The 18,832-nt window shown below is 50.2% G+C and overlaps 2 protein-coding genes across 5 annotated transcripts in view; one reads left to right on the forward strand and one right to left on the reverse strand.

Moving 5' to 3' along the window:
- The window catches only part of CCDC148 (coiled-coil domain containing 148), a 48,222-nt gene extending 45,155 nt beyond the window's left edge, over positions 1 to 3,067 (reverse strand). Inside the window, exon 1 of the mRNA XM_056496748.1 lies at positions 2,857 to 3,067. The gene's annotated coding sequence lies outside the window, so the exon portion shown is untranslated. The remainder of the gene's footprint in view (positions 1 to 2,856) is intronic.
- Positions 3,068 to 3,208: 141 nt separating this feature from the next.
- PKP4 (plakophilin 4) overlaps positions 3,209 to 18,832 on the forward strand; it is a 63,442-nt gene continuing 47,818 nt past the window's right edge. For all 4 annotated transcript variants that reach the window (XM_056496570.1, XM_056496572.1, XM_056496573.1 and 1 more), the window contains exon 1: positions 3,209 to 3,297. The gene's annotated coding sequence lies outside the window, so the exon portion shown is untranslated. The remainder of the gene's footprint in view (positions 3,298 to 18,832) is intronic.

Consider the following 18,832-nt stretch of genomic DNA (forward strand, 5'->3'; position numbering starts at 1 on the left):
AATGACTGGAAATGCTGAAGAAGCAAAACAGCAGCAAAACAACCAGCAAATACCTGTTAACAACATTGCCATCTAAAGCACTGGAAGATGAGCACAGTCACTTTATGGGTCAGATTTAAGGCTCAGGAGAAACCAGCACGATCCCAAAGGAAATCATGAGACAGATTGTTCCAAACTGCAAACATTGCAAACAGTGGAATCATGGCTTTCCAAATGAGAATGAAACAGAACATCTTACTTAAAAGTCACACGAAGAAGAAGATGAATAAAAAGAGACTGTTATTGTTTGCTGCTGATTCTAAAATTTAAAGAATTTAAACGTGTTTGACCAAGACCATTATCAGCCAATGGAATAAATCAAAGAATCACCCTCCATGCAGCCCTGTGCATTGGAAAGTTGAAATGGGTGCCTTTCCCCAGCCTATGTCATCCCAGTTGGACAGGATTCTGCACTGGACACAGAGCAGCCAATTAGATAATGTATTGGCTGCTCAGGGTGCCAAAACAAATAAAGCAGCTATGAGGGTATGACTAACACCAGACAGAATGAAACAGCTTTTCCCCACTGACAGTCATTCAACATATTTCCAAATCTGACAGGATCTCAAAATGTTACTTTCAATTCCTCCTGCTTCTTCTGTGCCAAAACAAACCAACTCAAGATCCCTTTCTCCTTCCCAACAGTGCCTGTTACCCTTTCCCATCTCACCCCGAGGGGAAACTCTAAAGCACAGCCACACCTTGCAATGCATGGCTCTGCAGGGATGCAGGGCACCTGGAGCAGCCTGTTCCTGACCCCCTGGAGCCCCAAAGGCCTGGGGATGGCATTGTGCCCCCTCCAGTGTCCTGTCTGTCACCCGTGCCTTCCACAGCCCCCACATGACACCCAGGAATAGCTCCATGTACTGGGGGCAAGTAAGCTTCCTCATTTCTCAAAAGCTGCTCTCTCTGTTATTATATATATATAGTAATGCCCAAATTACAGGTGAAAACCAGTTGAGACTGACTTGAAGCTAATTTAATTAATCCTCTACACCTTTGGTAGGAGCAACCTTGCAACTAATGAAGGTCACAGTTCTTGCACATCCTGCACTTCTCCTCCCTTTATTCTAGATCTAGTTATTCCACATTTTATCTTTATTCCAGTTCTCCACTTTCATTTGACCCTTCCCTCTACTTGTTTTATTTCACACCTGTTACTCTTTTTTACTAAGTTTCTACTGCTATTCCTCTCAGCTCTTGTTTCCCATTTCCTAGACAGAGACCACCATTCTGGTTTGGTAATATTTTATATGTAGTTCACATGGTATGAACCATGAGATTTTTTAGAGCAATGAGGACTCAGGACTCCTGTTTACAGCTGCCAAGCATTTTCCATGTGGATATCATCAGAATGTAGGAGTTCCTACTGCATTATTCAATATATAAAAATTATACAAATAGCAACAAAAACCTCAGAGATTAAATATCTTACCAACAGCGTAAACAGCTTCCATGTAGCCAATTACATTCCAAGTGGGAAATTCAGAGAATTTATATGAGTTTAAAGGTGACTGCCCATGTTCAGCTAAAGTACAGTTCCCTGGTAAGCAGGGACTAAGGAAGGACATAGTTCTACCTGCAGCATTAGAACCAATTAAACCACATCATGAGTTCGTGTGTCCTTATGCTTAAAAAAAACCCTATGGTCGCCCCATCGAATACAAAACTGAAAAACTGAGCTGGATAGAAACCAGACACGAGTTACAATGTGGATACATTTTCAGGTTCCAGCAGGCTTTCTACAGCATCTGTATCAATAAGCAGGGGAAGAGGATGAGGAACAACCTCTTGACACAGCAAGAGCTGCTGATTCAAGTGGCCATTCGGTTTTGGCTCCGCTTATCCGTTTACAGTCATGCAATGAAGCGGTGAGAGCCGATCGCCATGGTACCTGCAGGGCGGGAGGGTGGGAGCAGAGCAATGAGCGAATGGAAAAGCAGTCACAGCTGGTACACCGGAGCGGTCTGCTCGGGGGCTGCACGGAGAGCAACGGCCCCAGCCAGGACCGAGACACGCCGGGATGGCGAGCTCAGGACAGGCACGGCATGCAAAAAGTTATCACAAGCATTTAACACACCAAAGTCTGATATTGAAATGTGTTACAGTGCTTTTAGGGATGCTGGCTTTTCTTTCCTACATCTATGATTCCTCACACGCCATCCAGAAAGTTCGCCTGCTACTGGAAAGTTTAAAACAGTGAGATGTTAAAACACTACGGAAAGTGTTTTCGCATCTTTCCCAAACACCTGGGCTTGGTCTGTCGGGTGCGAGCGGGCTGTGCGCTCGGCCGGTACCGGGCACGGCGGGGCACGGCTCCCAGGAGCGGCGGGAGCGGGACGGGCAGAGGGTGCGGGCGGTGCCCCCAGGGCCAGCCCGGAGCCGGGCACGGGGAACGGGGACGGGCCGTGCCCCCAGGGCCAGCCCGGAGCCGGGCACGGGGAACGGGGACGGGCCGTGCCCCCAGGGCCAGCCCGGAGCCGGGCACGGGGAACGGGGACGGGCCGTGCCCCCAGGGCCAGCCCGGAGCCGGGCACGGGGAACGGGGACGGGCCGTGCCCCCAGGGCCAGCCCGGAGCCGGGCACGGGGAACGGGGACGGGCCGTGCCCCCAGGGCCAGCCCGGAGCCGGGCACGGGGAACGGGGACGGGCCCGGCTCTGCGCTCGGCACAGCCCCGGAGCTCCGGCGGGGCGGGAGGCGGCGGGCTCGGCGGGACGGACACGCCCGGCCGTCGCGGGCACCCCGCACCGGCCATTTTATAACCGGTTGTTCATCCACCCACGCACCGCTCGCCCCCGCCGCGCTCGGACACTCACCGCGACGGGTCCGGCGGGTGGCGCCGGAGGAGCCTGCCGTCCCAGCGGGCTCGGCCGGCGGAGCCGCCCTGGGCACCGCGCGGGTCCCGCCGGGCCGCTCCCGGCGGAGCAGACACGGGTCGGGTCGGGTCGCTGTGGTGTGGTGTCCTGTCCTATCCCGTCCCGTCCCGTCCCGTCCCGTCCACGCCGTCTCCCCACACGGCATCGGTAACCACGGCAACCTCAAGTGGCGCTGCCATTGGCGGGTTTAACGCGGGGCAGCAGCCAATGGGGAGCCACCCCGGGCCGCGCCTGGCCAATGGGGGCGGGCGCCGGGCCGGGCGGCGCGTGACGCGGCGCGCGGGCGGGGCGGGGCCGGCGGAGCGGGCGGCGGGGCCGCCACCATGGAGACCCCGGGGTAGGGCGGGCGCGCCCGGCGGGGCCGCGGGGCCGCTCCGCGCGGTGAGTGCGGGGCGCGGGGCAGCCGCGGGCCGGGGCCGCCGCGCGGGAAGGAGCCGAGGGGGCGGCGGGGCGCGGCGCGGCGGGCGGCGCGGGAGGCGCGGCGGCGGACCCCGCACCCCGCCGGGGCACCGGGGCCGAAGAGCCGCCGTCTACGGGCGGCCCCGCGGGCGGAGCGCCGCGCACTCTCCGTGCCCGCGGGGCCGCGCGGAGCCCGGCGGAGCCGCCCGGAGGGCCGCTGCGGCGGAGGCGCCGCCGCCCGGGCGCTGCCCCGGGCGGGAGAGCGCAGCCCGGGCCCGCCGTGTGCGCGGGGCTCGGCGCCGCGCTGGGGGCTGCGAGCCGGCGGGGCCGCAGCGGGCAGGGCCGCCGGGCCTCGGCGTGCCCGCAGCGCCACGCGGGCCGGGCCGGGCCGGGCGGGGACGCGGCGGGCGCTGCGGGGATGGCGGGGTCGGCGGGCGGGCCCGGTGTGCCCGCGCGGGGCGGCGCGGGGCCCAGCGCCCGTCCCGGAGCTCCCCGGCTCCCGGTGCTCCCGGGATCCCTGACCACGCCGCCGCCGCCGTGTTCCTGCGCGGGATTTAAGCACGGATCTTTCACGCTTGGCGTGGCCGCAGGACGAGCCGCGCTCCGGCCGCCGGGTCCCGGGGAGCCGCGGAGCATCCTCGGCCCGCGCACCGGGAGCGCGGCGCTTGGGGCTGCCGGAACTTTCGGCGGCGTTTTCTCCCCGTCTCCGGTGCCATCCGCGGGGCTGGGAGCGGAGCAGCACGTGCGGGGGCAGGACGGCCGTGGCTGTAGGACAGGATGGCCATGGCTGCCGGACAGTGGCCGCGCTGGCCGTGGCTGCAGGACAGGACGGCCGTGGCTGCAGGACAGGACGGCCGTGGCTGCAGGACAGGATGGCCGTGGCTGCAGGACAGGATGGCCGTGGCTGCAGGACAGGACGGCCGTGGCTGTAGGACAGGATGGCCATGGCTGCCGGACAGTGGCCGCGCTGGCCGTGGCTGCAGGACAGGACGGCCGTGGCTGCAGGACAGTGGCCGCGCCGGCCGTTCCCGTGCCTCGGGCACGCTGCAGCGTGTGCGAGAGCACAAAGTGCTCTGCAGGTGCCGGTAACCTAGTGCCACTGCCGGGCTCGGGCTGGGAGAGCTGGGAAGTGAAGTCTCGCCGCAATACAATAAATGCTGGTGCTGAGCCCAGGCTGTTTCAGCACAGAAAAGCCGTAGTTGATGACTCAAGCCCCCTCTGGTCCATTTCTCCTCCCGGCTGACGCTCAGGAGGCATCACCAGTGAGGCATCACCAGTGTTTCTTCAGTGCCTCTGTTTGCCCCATAGACCTTTGTACTTTTTTTTTTTTTTTTTTCTGAATAGCCTCCTGCTCCCTGGTAATTTTACATTAGTCATTGCTTCCAGATTCGAGTGTTTGAAGGAAAAGGTGTGGTTGGACTGTGAGCACTAGTGTTGCATGAACTGGCTTTTCAGTTTTTTCAGCATTGTCAATTTTAGACAAATTGGAGTTTTGAGATTAGGAGATGACAAGGATGAAAATGTTTTCCTCTTAACCAATAACTGTATTTTTGAGGTCAACATCAAATAGTTTGTTCATTGTGATAAAAATATGGGAACCTACTGCATGTACTTGTTCAGTTTATGAAGAGACGGTAATTCAGTCATGTTTACCGTGTTTAAAGTGGGGGGAGTGTGTTTTGGGGCAACAGTTTTCTGTTGGCACCTATATCCTGTAATGTTTCTGTTAAACATTACAATGTTATATGCAAATAAATGTAACCTGCCCGTGAAAAGGTAGATTGCAGTAAGTTTCTCCTTCTGTTAAAATTGCTTGTGAAGTGCTCTATTGCTGCTGAAATAAGATGCTATTAATATTTTTAATTAAGGTGGAAAAGCTGATAGGCCCTTACTGGTAAAAACTGTGTCTTTTTCTCTTTCATCCTGTTAGATGTTCAGCATAAATAGCAGTACTGATATCAGAAGTTCTGCCTTAAAACACAGTTGGAGAAAGTTTTGTGAGAGTCATCTTCTACGAGAGGGGAGAATTTGTTCTGATTTTCTTAGAATGTCAACAAGATAGCACCTTTTGGAGTTTGCATTTTTCAGTAGTAATGCAGGATCCTTTTATAATGAGCAGTCGAATTCAGTCACACAGTGTAAACAAGGAGAGTTATAGGTTACACTACCTTTTTATAGAAGCTTCTTGCAATAGCAAAATAGCATCTGTAGTGCATTTTGAGGTAATTTTCATATTTGGTGACACCATATACTATGTACAAATAATCATAGTCTTTATTAGTAGTGTGTATTTGGTGTTTAGTGTGGAAATCTGCATGCACTGAGAGAAGACTGGAGAAAAGCTGCATTTTAAATGAACAGAAACATAAATAAGAACTTCATGTACTTCTGCTTCACTTCATGTAGATTATTTCAACACATTTAGTACAGATGAAGAGCTAAAGCAGTTCTGAACGATGGGATTGTGTGAGTAATTTTGTTATGGGGATTTTTTTTTCTTAACTGTGATGCTGAAAGTAATCAAGTTCTGTAATATTTGGTTATTTGTTTGGTGATGGAAAGGAGTGGCTTGTTCAGGGAGTTCACTGAGCTTAACAGTAGTTTGCTTTAGCACCAAGGCAAACTTAGTGTAATGTGGTACAGAAAAGTCCCCTAGAAGAGCAAGCAGGACTCGTGATACTTGTCAGGAAAAGCAGAGTTGTGAACCTGTTATTGGCCATACTCTGTGTTGCTCTCAGTTCCTTCTCTGTCATTTCCAGTCCCATCAGTGGGTCTGGGAGGTTACACGGAGTTGCTGTGGATGAGCAGCTGTGCTCCTTTCCAGCCAGTCACAACCAGAGCAGAGCAGGGAGCTGTTCTGGCAGGCTGGGACCCTGGCAGTGCCCCCTGTTCCCATGGCTGAGCAGGGAGCTGTCCTGGTGAACTGGGACCCTGCTCTGAGGGACCCTGGCAGTGCCCCCCACTCCCATGGCAGAGCAGGGAGCTGTCCTGGCAGGCTGCTGGGGCTGGGACCCTGCTCCAAGGGACCCTGGCAGTGCCCCCTGCCCCAGGAGCACTCAGCCCCAGTCTGGAGCCGTGGCAGTGGAGCCTGCCTGCTGGAGCAGCAGCTCCTGTACCAGCACTGTGTGGGACACTGCTGCTGGGAGCAGCTGCAGCAGAACGTGTTCTGCTGCCTTGTACCACAAACATGTGGACATCTCTGAGGAGCCCGTGCTGGTGTGGGTCAGAATGGCAGAATTTTTAGCACTTTTGGTTAGATTTGGTGGGATCTTTTCTCGAGCGAATATAAGATGTCAAATCCTTCTGAATATGGCATCTACTGTCAGTGTGAAAAGAGAAGGGCCTGGCATGGCTTTGTGTGAGAGTGATCAGAAAGGCAGAGGTGGATCAGGGCTGTTGGGCATGGCCACTACTATCACCGGCTGCTTGCCTCCGCCTTGATTGCAATGTTGCTGACAACAGGGCAGCTCAAATGCTAGTGAAGATGGAGAGTAAACAGAGGCACAGCCAAGCCCAGAGCCAGGCCTGTGGGAATGGCCCTTCCCAAGGAGCAGGCTGTGCTGGCTCTGCAGCAGAGCTTGGGAATGGAGCTGGAGGGGACGATGGCACCGAGCGGTCTCTGGGCATGTTGGGAGCTTTGCTGCTCCTCAGCTGCTTTTCCTAAGGCCTGCAAGATGTCCTAGTTCATTGAATAACTTCTCATGCTCTTCTATCCAAACAGAATAGTCATTTATTCTGCTTGGGGGAGGTTTGCAGAGGGAGGGGAGGAGGTGGATAAAGAGAGCCAAAAACTGCCTCTGGTGACCCTCCCAAAGCTTCTGCTTGCACAGAAGAAAATCCCAGTGTCTTGTCAGTTAAATCTGCAGCTGGCAGCAGTGTTTCAGACCCTTGCTGCCCTTAGTACCTCTCTCCTTTATTTCAAGGCAGATGAGAGAGGCCTGCATTTCAGAAGAAAGGAAGGACTCCATCAGTTTCACATGAGATTAATTCTTTTCTTTTTTGATAGTGGAATTCCTGACTCTGTCATTGAAAGAGAGAAGGGTCTGTGAGTGATGTCTCACAGCAGCTCAGCTGGGCCATGGGAGGCCGGGGGCCATGGTACTCAGCCATGGAGCAGCCCTGTGTCCTGGTTCAGGGATGCAGTGGAGCAGCTGTGTGTGCCAGTCAGGGATGCAGTGGAGCAGCTGTGTGTGCTGGGTCAGGGATGCACTGGAGCAGCTGTGTGTGCCAGTCAGGGATGCAGTGGAGCAGCTGTGTGTGCTGGGTCAGGGATGCACTGGAGCAGCTGTGTGTGCCAGTCAGGGATGCACTGGAGCAGCTGTGTGTGCTGGGTCAGGGAGGTGACCCAGGACAGGCTTGTCTTCCTTTCAGCATGGACTGTGAGTCAGCCCTCCTTCCTGAAGAGTGTGTGCTGTCTGCTGCTGGGCACTGCAGCCAGGCTGGCCAGTTCCAGGGCAGGACACTGCTGCCTCTCCTTTACCTTTCCTCCCTGCTGGAGCCTTTGGCTGCTGGGAATCTCTGGGGCTATCTTCATCTCTCTGGTCCTCTTCATTGCATCCCACTCTTACAGGAATACAAAGATGACCTCAGAAAGTAGGGAAAATCCCTTCTTTGTGTATGGGATCTTTAAACTAGGTGCCGTTTTAACAGAGTTTTTATTAAAATATATACTTTTCTTATACATGTGTTTTCCTACTTTCATTTGAAGCAACTGAAACATATGAAGAAAAAGAAATTGCCATTTTTCTCCAAAGTGTCTCCGTCACCATCTCTTTCAGATCTTCCCCCCTTTTTTCACTTTACACAGCATTTTAGGCATTACTTGCCTAGCACTAGAAATTGAAGACCTGTCAACTTCCTGTTTAATTCCATTTAGAAATAATTTAAAGTATGTCCTTATTTAGTGGGGTCGTTACTGTATTTGAGAGTCATTAAACCATTATTCAAGAAATAAGTAAAATTAACCCCCCATGTAGTGTTCTAACTGAAATGTAGTGTGTCTTTGTGAACCTTCAATTAACAGTATAGTTGATCTAATGTTTTGATTGGTATTGTGATAAATTCATTATTAGAGAGCAGAAAGGAATCTATTGTAAATTCTTTGAAGGTTTACAAGTCGAAACTTGCTTTCTGCATCACAGCTCAGTGGGGGGATTTTTACTGTGTTTGCTGTTTGTGCCATGTTTGGTGTTGTGCGCAGTGGATGAAATTCCCCCGTGGCTGTGGGATCTGTGGGGTGTGTGGTTCCCAGGCTGGGGGATGAAGTCCCTCAGGGTTCCCTGGGGCTGTGCAGAGGAGTTTAGGGCAGCAGGCTGCTGTTCCCTGATGGGTGAGCTGCACTTGGAGCATGGCACAGGAGAGCCCTGTGGGGTGTGCTGTGGTGGGGCACCTGTGCTGGCTGGCCCAGGGACTGTCCAAGGAATGCCTCCAGACTGACTGGGGCAGCTCCAGAGGCAGCAGGGAGGAGCTGGAGGGACTGAAGGCAGGAAGGTGGGGGCACTTTTCCTGGCCAGGTAGGGCCAGGAGCGGCAGAGGTTTGGGAGCAAGTGAAGAAAAGAAGGAGCTGTGGTGTGATGCCAAATATCCCCTTTTGTCCCCTGAGGTCCAGCTGTAAGGAACAAGGAAGAAGCATTAAAAAAATTCTGGATTTCTGTTTGTTTCTGTGGGTGCCAAAAACTTTTCCTGTCTTTTATCTTCTTATCAAAATCTCCTCATGGTGTGGCAAGCCAAAGGCTATCATCTGGCAGGTTATAAATGTACTCAGGAGCATTTGGATTGCACGTGCCCAAATAGAAAGCACCTAATCTATCCCTCAGTTTGCTTTAAATGATCTTACTTTGTGCTGGCTGTGCTAGAAATCTGATGTGAACAGGAAATTTCCAGTTTGTGGAGGATTTCTATCCTCTTCCCCAGGAAGACTGCAGCAGACAATGCATCCTAGGTGCTCTGAAAGGAAACTTGTTCAGTTCCAAACCCATGTTCTTCACTGTCTTGCCTTGGCAGAGCTTCCTGATGTGTAGCCTGGGAATTAAGTATTGGCATGTTTGTTATCATACAGATAAATCTGATTGATGAAATCTCTGAAACAATTTCAGACAAATGATAGTTATTTAATTTCCATGTCAATGTGACAGGCTTAAAGCTGAAGCATTTCATATCTTCCACAAAATAAACCCAAGGTGGTATATGTAATGTAACATGCATACATATGTATATGTAATGATTTCAGTGGCTTCTGGACAAGTGGAGCACTGGACTGTTAATTGGAGAAATTCTGTGTACAGGTGTGTTTATGTAATGGTGCTCAGCAATTGTCTTCTGCTAATTCATGCTCAAGTCTTGTGTGGTATCTAAAGGTACACAGGGAAACTGATCTCAGAGTATTTTCATCATGTTTTTATTTAAAAACAAACTTTCCATATATTCTTAGTGAGAAATAAGACAGCAGTATTGAAGTCACAGCATATTGTGAAAGGAGATTTAATTAGTATCATACCAGTGCCTAAACTCCAAGTGGATGTGGCCCTCAGTGGAGGGAAGCCCATGCTCCAGAACTTACAGGCAGAAAGCCAAAACTGGATGATGAAGAGGATACCCAGGACATGCTTTTTGTGACACACACCTAGTCCAGGCTGCTTTGGTCCAGTGCTAAAGCTGGGCTGCTGGGCTGTGTCATTTGGTTCAGCCTTGGCTGAAGATACCCTGACAGAACTTCCCCCTCTTTCACATCCAGCTTTGTCCTCAAACTAAGGTAATGAAAATACGCAGTTCCATATTGCACCTGACATGGAAGCTATGGGCAGTGAGATGACTGACACAGCACATCACTTGTTCCTGGGAGCATGTTTATATTTTGGATGGGAGATGAAAAATCACTGAACCCAGAAATCTCAGACTGGCTGGGGAGATGTGCCCGTTTGCTCTGTGTTATTTGCACTGCCACATAAAGAAAGAAAATCTGAGTTTTTGTTGTTTGGCTATTGTTCCTTAGCATAAATCATAGCAACAGCATACACTGAGATTTGGGAAATTTCACTGACATTAAATACATTCTTTTCCAGAAGATACTTTAAAAAATTTCCTAGTTTAGTGTTCTCCACAGAACAGACAGACTGGCAGAAAAACTTCCTGTGGTTCAAGAACCTGACACATCTCCAGGAAGTTCTGAAGTTCTGGTAGAGAGCACTGCCTGATGTGGGATGCTTTTTTGTTCAGGCTGACCTAGTCAGTCTTTCAGCACTCAGAGTTTTTAATTTAGTTGTGGAACACAGGTTATTTTAAAGCAGGAAAAAAATCACCAGGTCATGTACTGACACTGAGATAAAATTAAAAAACTACAACAACAAAAGACCCAAATCCCAAAACAAAAAACCCCATCCTGAAGAGATGCAGTTTGAAAGTGTTGAATGAGCAAGGCATGCTGAATTCAGGGATTGGGTTTGTCTGATGAGCTCCTGAGTTTTATTTTGGCCAGCTTGAGTGCTCTGGAAGGAACCACCCACTGTCCATTGGGAGCTGCTGCTGCATTGATCCAGTCTGGAAATGCAGTCACACAGTGCAGGGGGATAACAGTTTTATAAAACTTAATGCATTTACTGCTGTTCATAATGGGTAGACTTTAAATATCTTCTTTACTGTTGTAGATACAAAAGAAGATATCCTGAATCACAACTTTCTGCTTTTAGGAGATGTGAAGTGCATTAGATTTAGGAAGTTAAGTTTAAGTTAAGTTTAAGAATTTGACTTGTTAGAATGCCAGCAAATGCTGTTTTAGTGATACAGTTCATTGTATTAGTTAATATGGTATTATTGAATTGTTTTGTATTACTAGTATATTGATTTAATCTATAATATAAACGTTGAAATGCTGAAGTTACTTTTTTTTAGATAGCAAAGATAATTCGAATTATTGCAATTTTCCCAGAATTTTCCTTTGTTTTCTTTGCATCTCAGTGCATCACAGGAGTCATATTGCAACAGAACAAAAATATTTTACTATGGCAATATTCCAGATTTTAGGGGTTTTTTTAGGAAGTTGAAAAGCAATGTTTATATGCAGCAGTGCACAGTGTGGGGTGATGTTTTCACTTGGTCAGGTGTTCCCAGTTCAGTTCCCAGCTGCAGGGACACACCTGGGGCTGCTGCAGGGACACACCTGGGGCTGCTGCAGGGACACATCTGGGGCTGCTGCAGGAACACATCTGGAGCTGCTGCAGGGACACACCTGGGGCTGCTGCAGGAACATCTGGGGCTGCTCCTGAGACACACCTGGGGCTGCTGCAGGGACACATCTGGAGCTGCTGCAGGGACACAGCTGGAGCTGCTGCAGGGACACACCTGGGGCTGCTGCAGGCACACCTGGGGCTGCTCCTGGGACACACCTGGGGCTGCTGCAGGGACACAGCTGGAGCTGCTGCAGGGACACAGCTGGAGCTGCTGCAGGGACACACCTGGGGCTGCTGCAGGATCACATCTGGGGCTGCTGCAGGGACACAGCTGGAGCTGCTGCAGGGACACAGCTGGGGCTGCTCCTGGGACACACCTGGGGCTGCTGCAGGGACACTCTCTGTGTTTTGAAGCTCAAGCACGACCCTTTTCCTGTGCATGGAGCTGGCTGATCACACTCTGGAGGAGTGTCCCATGTGGAAGGTTCAGACAGCCTTCCTTCAGCCCTGCTGCTGCCTTCTGCTCCTGTGGAGTGCTCTCACAAAGGAAGAGCCTCTCACTCTGAGCAGGTCACTTCCAGAGCTGCTCCTGCCTGTCTTGGGGCTGAGAGCTGGTTCTTCCTTGCCCAGGTTCCGTGACACCCCCAGGCCTTTGGAAGAACTGGCTCTGTTGTCAGCATGGCAAACAGCCACCTGCCCAGGAGGGTTTTCTTTCCAAATGTTTGATGTGTCTGTCTCACTTCCAAGTCTTCAGTGGGCAAAGTTAAACATGTTGGAGGAAGGGGAGACAGGATGTGCTGCTGCATGGATTGTGTTTGGCTGCTTCCCCCCTCACACAGGATCTCGTGGAGGCTGCCTTGCCTCTGATCTCCAGACTTAAAATTGTCCCCTAGCTGACTGGAAGGGTTTGCATCCTGCACAGAATTATAGCCAGAACACAGATTTTTATCTTGGAAGCAAATTTGCCTTGTAAGTCCAGAAATTCAAGGGTGGTGTGTCCTTTTCCCCAGTACAAACATAAATACTACATGTGAAAGCTGTGCTATGTCATGCTGCTAATGCCCAGGAACTAATTAACAACCAGCCCCAGAGCCTCTGCTCTGGCAGCTTGTAACAGCCTGGGGCAGGAGGAGAGCAGGGCTGTACCTGTGATGTCTAAACAGGCTTCTGAACCTTCTACATTTGTACAGCATTTCTTTTATCAACCCTCCCATTGTACTGCTGTCTTTTGGATTTACACTTGTCAATGGATTTTATTATTTCTTACACTAAGGTATAAGGTGAAAATCTTTATAGAAGCATTTAGTTTGTTGAAATTCAAAACTGTTAAGCTTGCTTGACCTGTATTTCAGAACCAAGTTTTGGTTGGTTCTAGACACCAGGAGAATAACCACTGTTCTGCAATGACTTTTGTTTCAAGAATCACTTGTAATGAGAGTTTTTAAAATTTTTAGAATATGAGAAAAAGGCTTCTGGAAAACAGCTAATACTTGGCGTTCCTTTAAAGTATTTATCCATTTTACACAACTTTTAAAAAGATACTGTAAGCTGGAATTTATCTCCTTTACAATTACATCCCCATAATTTAGCTGAATGTAGTAATTCCAGAGTGGAAGATGCTGTGGTTGTGGAGCCAGCTCATTTCCTTGTGGAGGCTGGGAGAGCCCCCAGTGCTCAGCCCCTGTCCATGGATCTCTGCTCTGCTGCCCTGGGGCTGTTCTGAAGGGCTTGTGCATAGCTGGGGTTGCCCTGTGCTTGTGGCATCTGCACCTTTTCAGTCCTGCAGTGCACAGCCCAGTGGGAAGACAGTGCTTGTCCCTGGGGAATTGCCAATTTTTGGAATGCAGTGCTTGCTGGTGCCCTGGCTGGTGTCTGACAGTGCCTGGAGTGAGCAGCTCTGCTCTGTGCTCCTGGGGAATTCCAGTGTGCCTTTCAAAGGCCTTGGAGGCCCCAGAGTTCAGACTTGTCAGTGGCTTTTCAATATGAGTGTGAGCCAGTTTGGTGTGATGTGTTGAATCTGTGGGACTTACACCTTCACAGATTTATGAACACTAATGGCACCTTTTCAAATTTAGGTGTGCAGAAGTTTTTCACACAGTTTTCCTTGAAACAAAAGCTGGTGTTTGATATGATTAATCTTGTCCAGGATACTGGCAGTGGGCCTGTGAAGCTGAGGAGGTGCTAATCCCTGGCTTTATTTCTGTTTTGCCTTTTTTGTCTGGAAGTGTGTGCTGGGAGATGCAGTGACTGTGCCTCTCACTGGCTGACACTGATCATTTCTTCTTGCAGATGAAAGAGCACGTCTGTCCCACTTCCTGCAGGGCAGGATCTCTGTGGGTTCACATGGCAGACTCAAAGAGAATTGTGACCTGTGTGTGCAGACAGACTTGGGCAGGGACAATCAGCATCTCCCCCAAATTATAGTTTATTGTGGCCCAACTGTGATACTCTCGTGGGTGGGTTAGAGCAGCTGTGGGCTTGGCTTGCTCTGCACTGCACAGCCAGGATCAGACCCCTTTATCCCAGGTGACCTTTAACCAGGGTGTGAGGCCTTGACACAGTGCTAGAGGAGGGAGACAGTGCCTTGAGTGATGGTTTCCCTGTGCCAGCTGGTTCTCTAGGTGAGGAGGAAGCTGAGGGTGTGGGTGTGCGGGTGCACCTGGGTGTGGGGTGGGTGCTCTGGTTGTTGGGTAGTTGAGCTGCTGTATGAAAATACAGGTGTACATTTTATTAAAGAGTCCTAACTGAAAGGGCCCTACCCAGGAGGAAAGCAAACAAGTCACCTTGGTTTGACCTTAACATTTTCCAGTTGCAGAGATGCCAGCAGAATGTGAATCAAAACAGTACTGCCTTGTAAACACATCCCAGAGGAGCTGCTGCTTTCTGCTGGTTTAGCTCTGATTAAAGGAGTTTGACTTCCCTTAAGGTAGATATGATTTTATTTGTACAAATAAGAAAAAATAAGTCAGATGTACCAGTATGATAGGAATCATCTCTATGGATCCTAACAGTGCAATTACAAACGTGGAGAAAATAGCTACCAATAATTCTGTTCTCAAATATTCACTACACTTCTTTACTTTTCCAAAATGTTCATTTCACTGGAAAATTTCCTAATTTGTAGTTACAGTGATAAATTTCCTTATGGTGATTTAAGACCTGTTTGGTCTTCTCTCAAATGTTTATTTATCCTTATTTTTGCACCCAAGTATTCATAAAAACAGTATCTTCTCAGTTTCTATTTTGGAAGGTTTCTGCTGATCAAAAAGGAGGATTTGGTTTCTTTATCATCATGACAGCCTTTGAATTCAGGCAGACCAACAGAACCAGCTGCAGATGTGAGAAACAAGGCCTGTGCCAGGTGCTGAGTTAACTTCCATTTCTGATGGGAGAACTGGAAGTGTTTTTGTGCTCTCCACTGCAGCATGTGCCATCACTGTGCCCATCTCACAGGGGCAGCTCTGCTCCTCTCCCCAGTTACCTCTTGCTGATGACCTTGCTGCCTGCACAGAAACTTTCTTTGCTCACTGTCTGTGACTTGGGCAAAGAACATTGGCAAGATTAGTGCCCTATGCCATTCTGGCCTACCAAAAGCCCTAAATCTGGAAGATCTGAGGGCCTGTTTTTTTAGCTGGTGTTAAATGTGATCAATCCCAAGGGAGTTCCTAGTGGAGAATCCTCTCCAGGTGGAGTTCTGTGTTAATTCTGCTTTTTTCTTCCTCCCCTTAAGCAGGCTGTGTACATAACCCCAGTCATTTGACAAGAGGCTGTGCTTGTGTTCCCCTTAGTCTGGCTGAGGTGCTGCTGGGCTGATAGCTGGCTGTGCTTTCTCTGCACAGATGTTCCTGTCATTCTTCCTTTCTGTGCTGCTTTAGAGGCCCTGCTTGCCTTGCTTGTCTCTAGCTGTCTCACAATCCACTGTTCCTTGGCTTGGGAAACAGCAGCACGTGGAGGTTTCTGCTCTCCCCTTAGGCTGGGAAGGGAACATCAACCCTCCTTTGCATCTGTATCTCTTTTAGAAGTAGGTATGCTTCCCAGATAAGGAATCCTCTAGTGACTTAGTTGCATGTCTCTGTGTGTCATCCCTTGCACTGCTTTGGATAGCCATGGATTTATTTGGAAGCAGGGGCACCAGCTCTGCTGGGTTCAGCTGGTTCCTGTCACCACACTGTTTTCTGTTTCCTAACACTGGTTCTTCTCAAATCCACCACTGAAGTTACAGCTCTGCCTACTTGAATTATCTTTCCATTTAGAAATTAATCAGTCCGTAATGATGTGCTCCATGGCAGTTTTGGCAACGGATTTTTTCTGTCCTGTCTTAGGCTTTGAGTTTGCTGAGTAATGTTTTTTATTTAACTGCTTTTTTTTATCACCATATCCATTAAATGAAGAGCTGTGCCCCACCACTGTGCTGGTTATTCATGTCTTTGTTGATGTCCAGAGCAGCTGGGTCTTACAGCACCAGGATTCTGGTGAAATCTGTTTCTAATGGAGCTCACACCCCACAGTGTCAGTGGGCACTGCCAGCAGCTCTCTCCTCTCTGCTGCTGGAGACTGCCTGAGCAGTGCTTGTGGTTATGCTGTAACCTCCATGAGGGAGCTGCAGTCACTAAACTGAGCAGCCTCCAGAGAGGCAGCTCCTGTGACTTCTCCTGGTGACATGACTGTTCCTATCCTTTGAATTTTGCTTTGGTCAGCGGGTCTTACAATTATGGATTAAGATTGTGACTAATAAATTGCAAATATGACAGAACTCTATTGTGAAGACAGTAAATTGATTATTTGGAATTAAACAGCAGCATTACTGTAGAGAAACAACTTACAAAAGGTATTTGCCATTTTAAAGAAACAACTTCTTTGGAAAATTTATTTGAATAAATAATTATGTGCAGACTATATATACATATACATGACATTTTTCATTAAGTTTTTATTGGGCTTTAGTTTGACGAAAGAACTGTGGGGTTACACACTTCTGAACACAGTGTATGTAAGGTAGACTTCTGAGCCTACTTTTGCCCCTCCTTGCTGGGCATGTTCACATTTGCTCTGGTATTTGCAGCTTTACCTCTCAGGTTGTATGAGAACTGAAGTAATAGAGAATGTCCTATACTAAAGTTAAAGGAAAAAACCCAACAGTTTGAACCTCTGTAGAAGTCCTGTGCTGTTGCTGAAAGCTCCATTTTAAAAGTTTTGGCTTTGCAGTAGTCTCTCACAAATAGGCAAGCAGATGCACTGAGGTGATGTGCATCCTGTTCCCACCTGTGCTTTATCTCTAACCCTGGGAAGATGACCAGCAGCTGCCCTGGAGCCCTGGCTGAGGTGGCTCAGTTTAGGTGGCAGGCAGGTTTGTGTGGCAGGTCTGCAGCACAGCAGTGCTGCTCTGGATCCCTCCCTGCCTTCCCCACGGTGCTGGGTCCTGCCCGGGGCTCTGCTGGGCTGGGCTGGGCTGGGTCCTGCCCGGGGCTCTGCTGCGCTGGGCTGGGTCCTGCCCGGAGCTGTGCTGGGCTGGGCTGGGTCCTGCCCGGGGCTCGGCTCTGCTGGGCTGAGTCCTGCCCGGGGCTCTGCTGGGCTGGGTCCTGCCCGGGGCTCTGCTGTGCTGGGCTGGGTCCTGCCCGGAGCTGTGCTGGGCTGGGCTGGGTCCTGCCCGGGGCTCGGCTCTGCTGGGCTGAGTCCTGCCCGGGGCTCTGCTGGGCTGAGTCCTGCCCGGGGCTCTGCTGTGCTGGGCTGAGCTGGGTCCTGCCCGGGGCTCTGCTGTGCTGGGCTGGGCTGAGTCCTGCCCGGGGCTGTGCTGGGCTGGGTCCTGCCCGGAGCTGTGCTGGGCTGGGTTGGGTCCTGCCCGGGGCTCTGCTGTGCTGGGCTGGGTCCTGCCCGGGGCTCTGCTGTGCTGGGCTGGGTCCTGCCCAGGGCTCTGCTGGGCTGGGCTGAGTCCTGCCCGGGGCTGTGCTGGGCTGGGTTGGGTCCTGCCCGGGGCTCTGCTGTGCTGGGCTGGGTCCTGCCCGGGGCTCTGCTGTGCTGGGCTGGGTCCTGCCCAGGGCTCTGCTGGGCTGGGCTGAGTCCTGCCCGGGGCTGTGCTGGGCTGGGTTGGGTCCTGCCCGGGGCTCTGCTGGGCTGGGCTGGGTCCTGCCCGGGGCTCTGCTGGGCTGGGCTGGGCTGGGTCCTGCCCGGGGCTCTGCTCCTCTGCTGCACTCCAGAGAGGACAGCCAGCTGAAACTGGGCATGTTCCTATGGAGCTGGAGGAAGGCATTCTAAAAATGGAAAGATATGCCTCTAACTCCAATTACCCCTTAAGCATTACATAAAAGAGCAATAAAGAGCAATCCTGCAAGTGGTGGAAGTGCATTCTTTTCTGCTGGTGTCATCCAGGAGTGTATTTCCTGAGTTGGTGTATTGATGTTCTCCTGGGCTTGCAGAGAGCAAGCAGGAGCAGGCTTTCTCAGGTTTGGAAGTGGAAATCCCCTAAAACACTAATTAATTGTTGTATTTTTTTAAGACTTAAAATTGCATAATTTTCCAACTCTCTCCTTATTACTGAGAGGCTTTGCTTTTGATCACTGCCTTTTAAACCCTTCCTTCTGAGATCTGTGTTACAGCACAGTGAAAATAGCTGGTTGAGTTTGTATCTTCACTGTTGGTAGAGTTGCATATTTAAATATATCAGTATTAATTATCAGGCATATCTAAATCCTAAGTGTGAACATTTATTTTTTTTGATTATGTGTAGTTGTGAAATGGTCTAAAAAGTCATGTTTGAATTTGGCAAAAAGAAATCCCAGTATTCCATTTAGGGAAGATAGCAACACTTAAATAATTAATGTTGTTTATATTGTCTGATACTTGCAAGAAGGTAGCTGTAGCTCTTAAATATTATCCTTCATTATTGTTTTGTATTTCCTGCAGTGACTTCAATATTTTGGTTGTTAATGCTTTTCCCAAAAGTCTCTGCTTTATATCCAAACACAGGCAACTTCTGCATACAATTTGCATTGCTTTGGTTGCTTTCTTCTGACTGTTCAATGGATCCAGCTTGAAAATGGGTAAAAACTTCAGTGAAGATTGTGCATTTTCAGTGCAGTGTGAAGTGGGAAAGAAGCAGGAGGGATCAGTGAGATTTCTTTTTTTTTTCCCTCTCTTTTCTCTGCCACAAGAAGGTGCTTGTATGACAGACATCCCAGCTGTGTGTTTTCCTCAGAGCTGTTGTTTTGCTGTGTCTGCTTCCATGCAGGACGTGGTTCTGTGCCACCTGCATCACCTGGAGTGTGGGTGAGGCAGGGCTTTGGGTGGGAGCTGATGCAAAACTGCTGTTGGGGTCCATGACCCAAGCTCAGTGTCTGGTGTGTTGGGTCAGGGTC

This window comes from Oenanthe melanoleuca, chromosome 7 (assembly GCF_029582105.1).
Source record: "Oenanthe melanoleuca isolate GR-GAL-2019-014 chromosome 7, OMel1.0, whole genome shotgun sequence".
NCBI lineage: Eukaryota > Metazoa > Chordata > Aves > Passeriformes > Muscicapidae > Oenanthe > Oenanthe melanoleuca.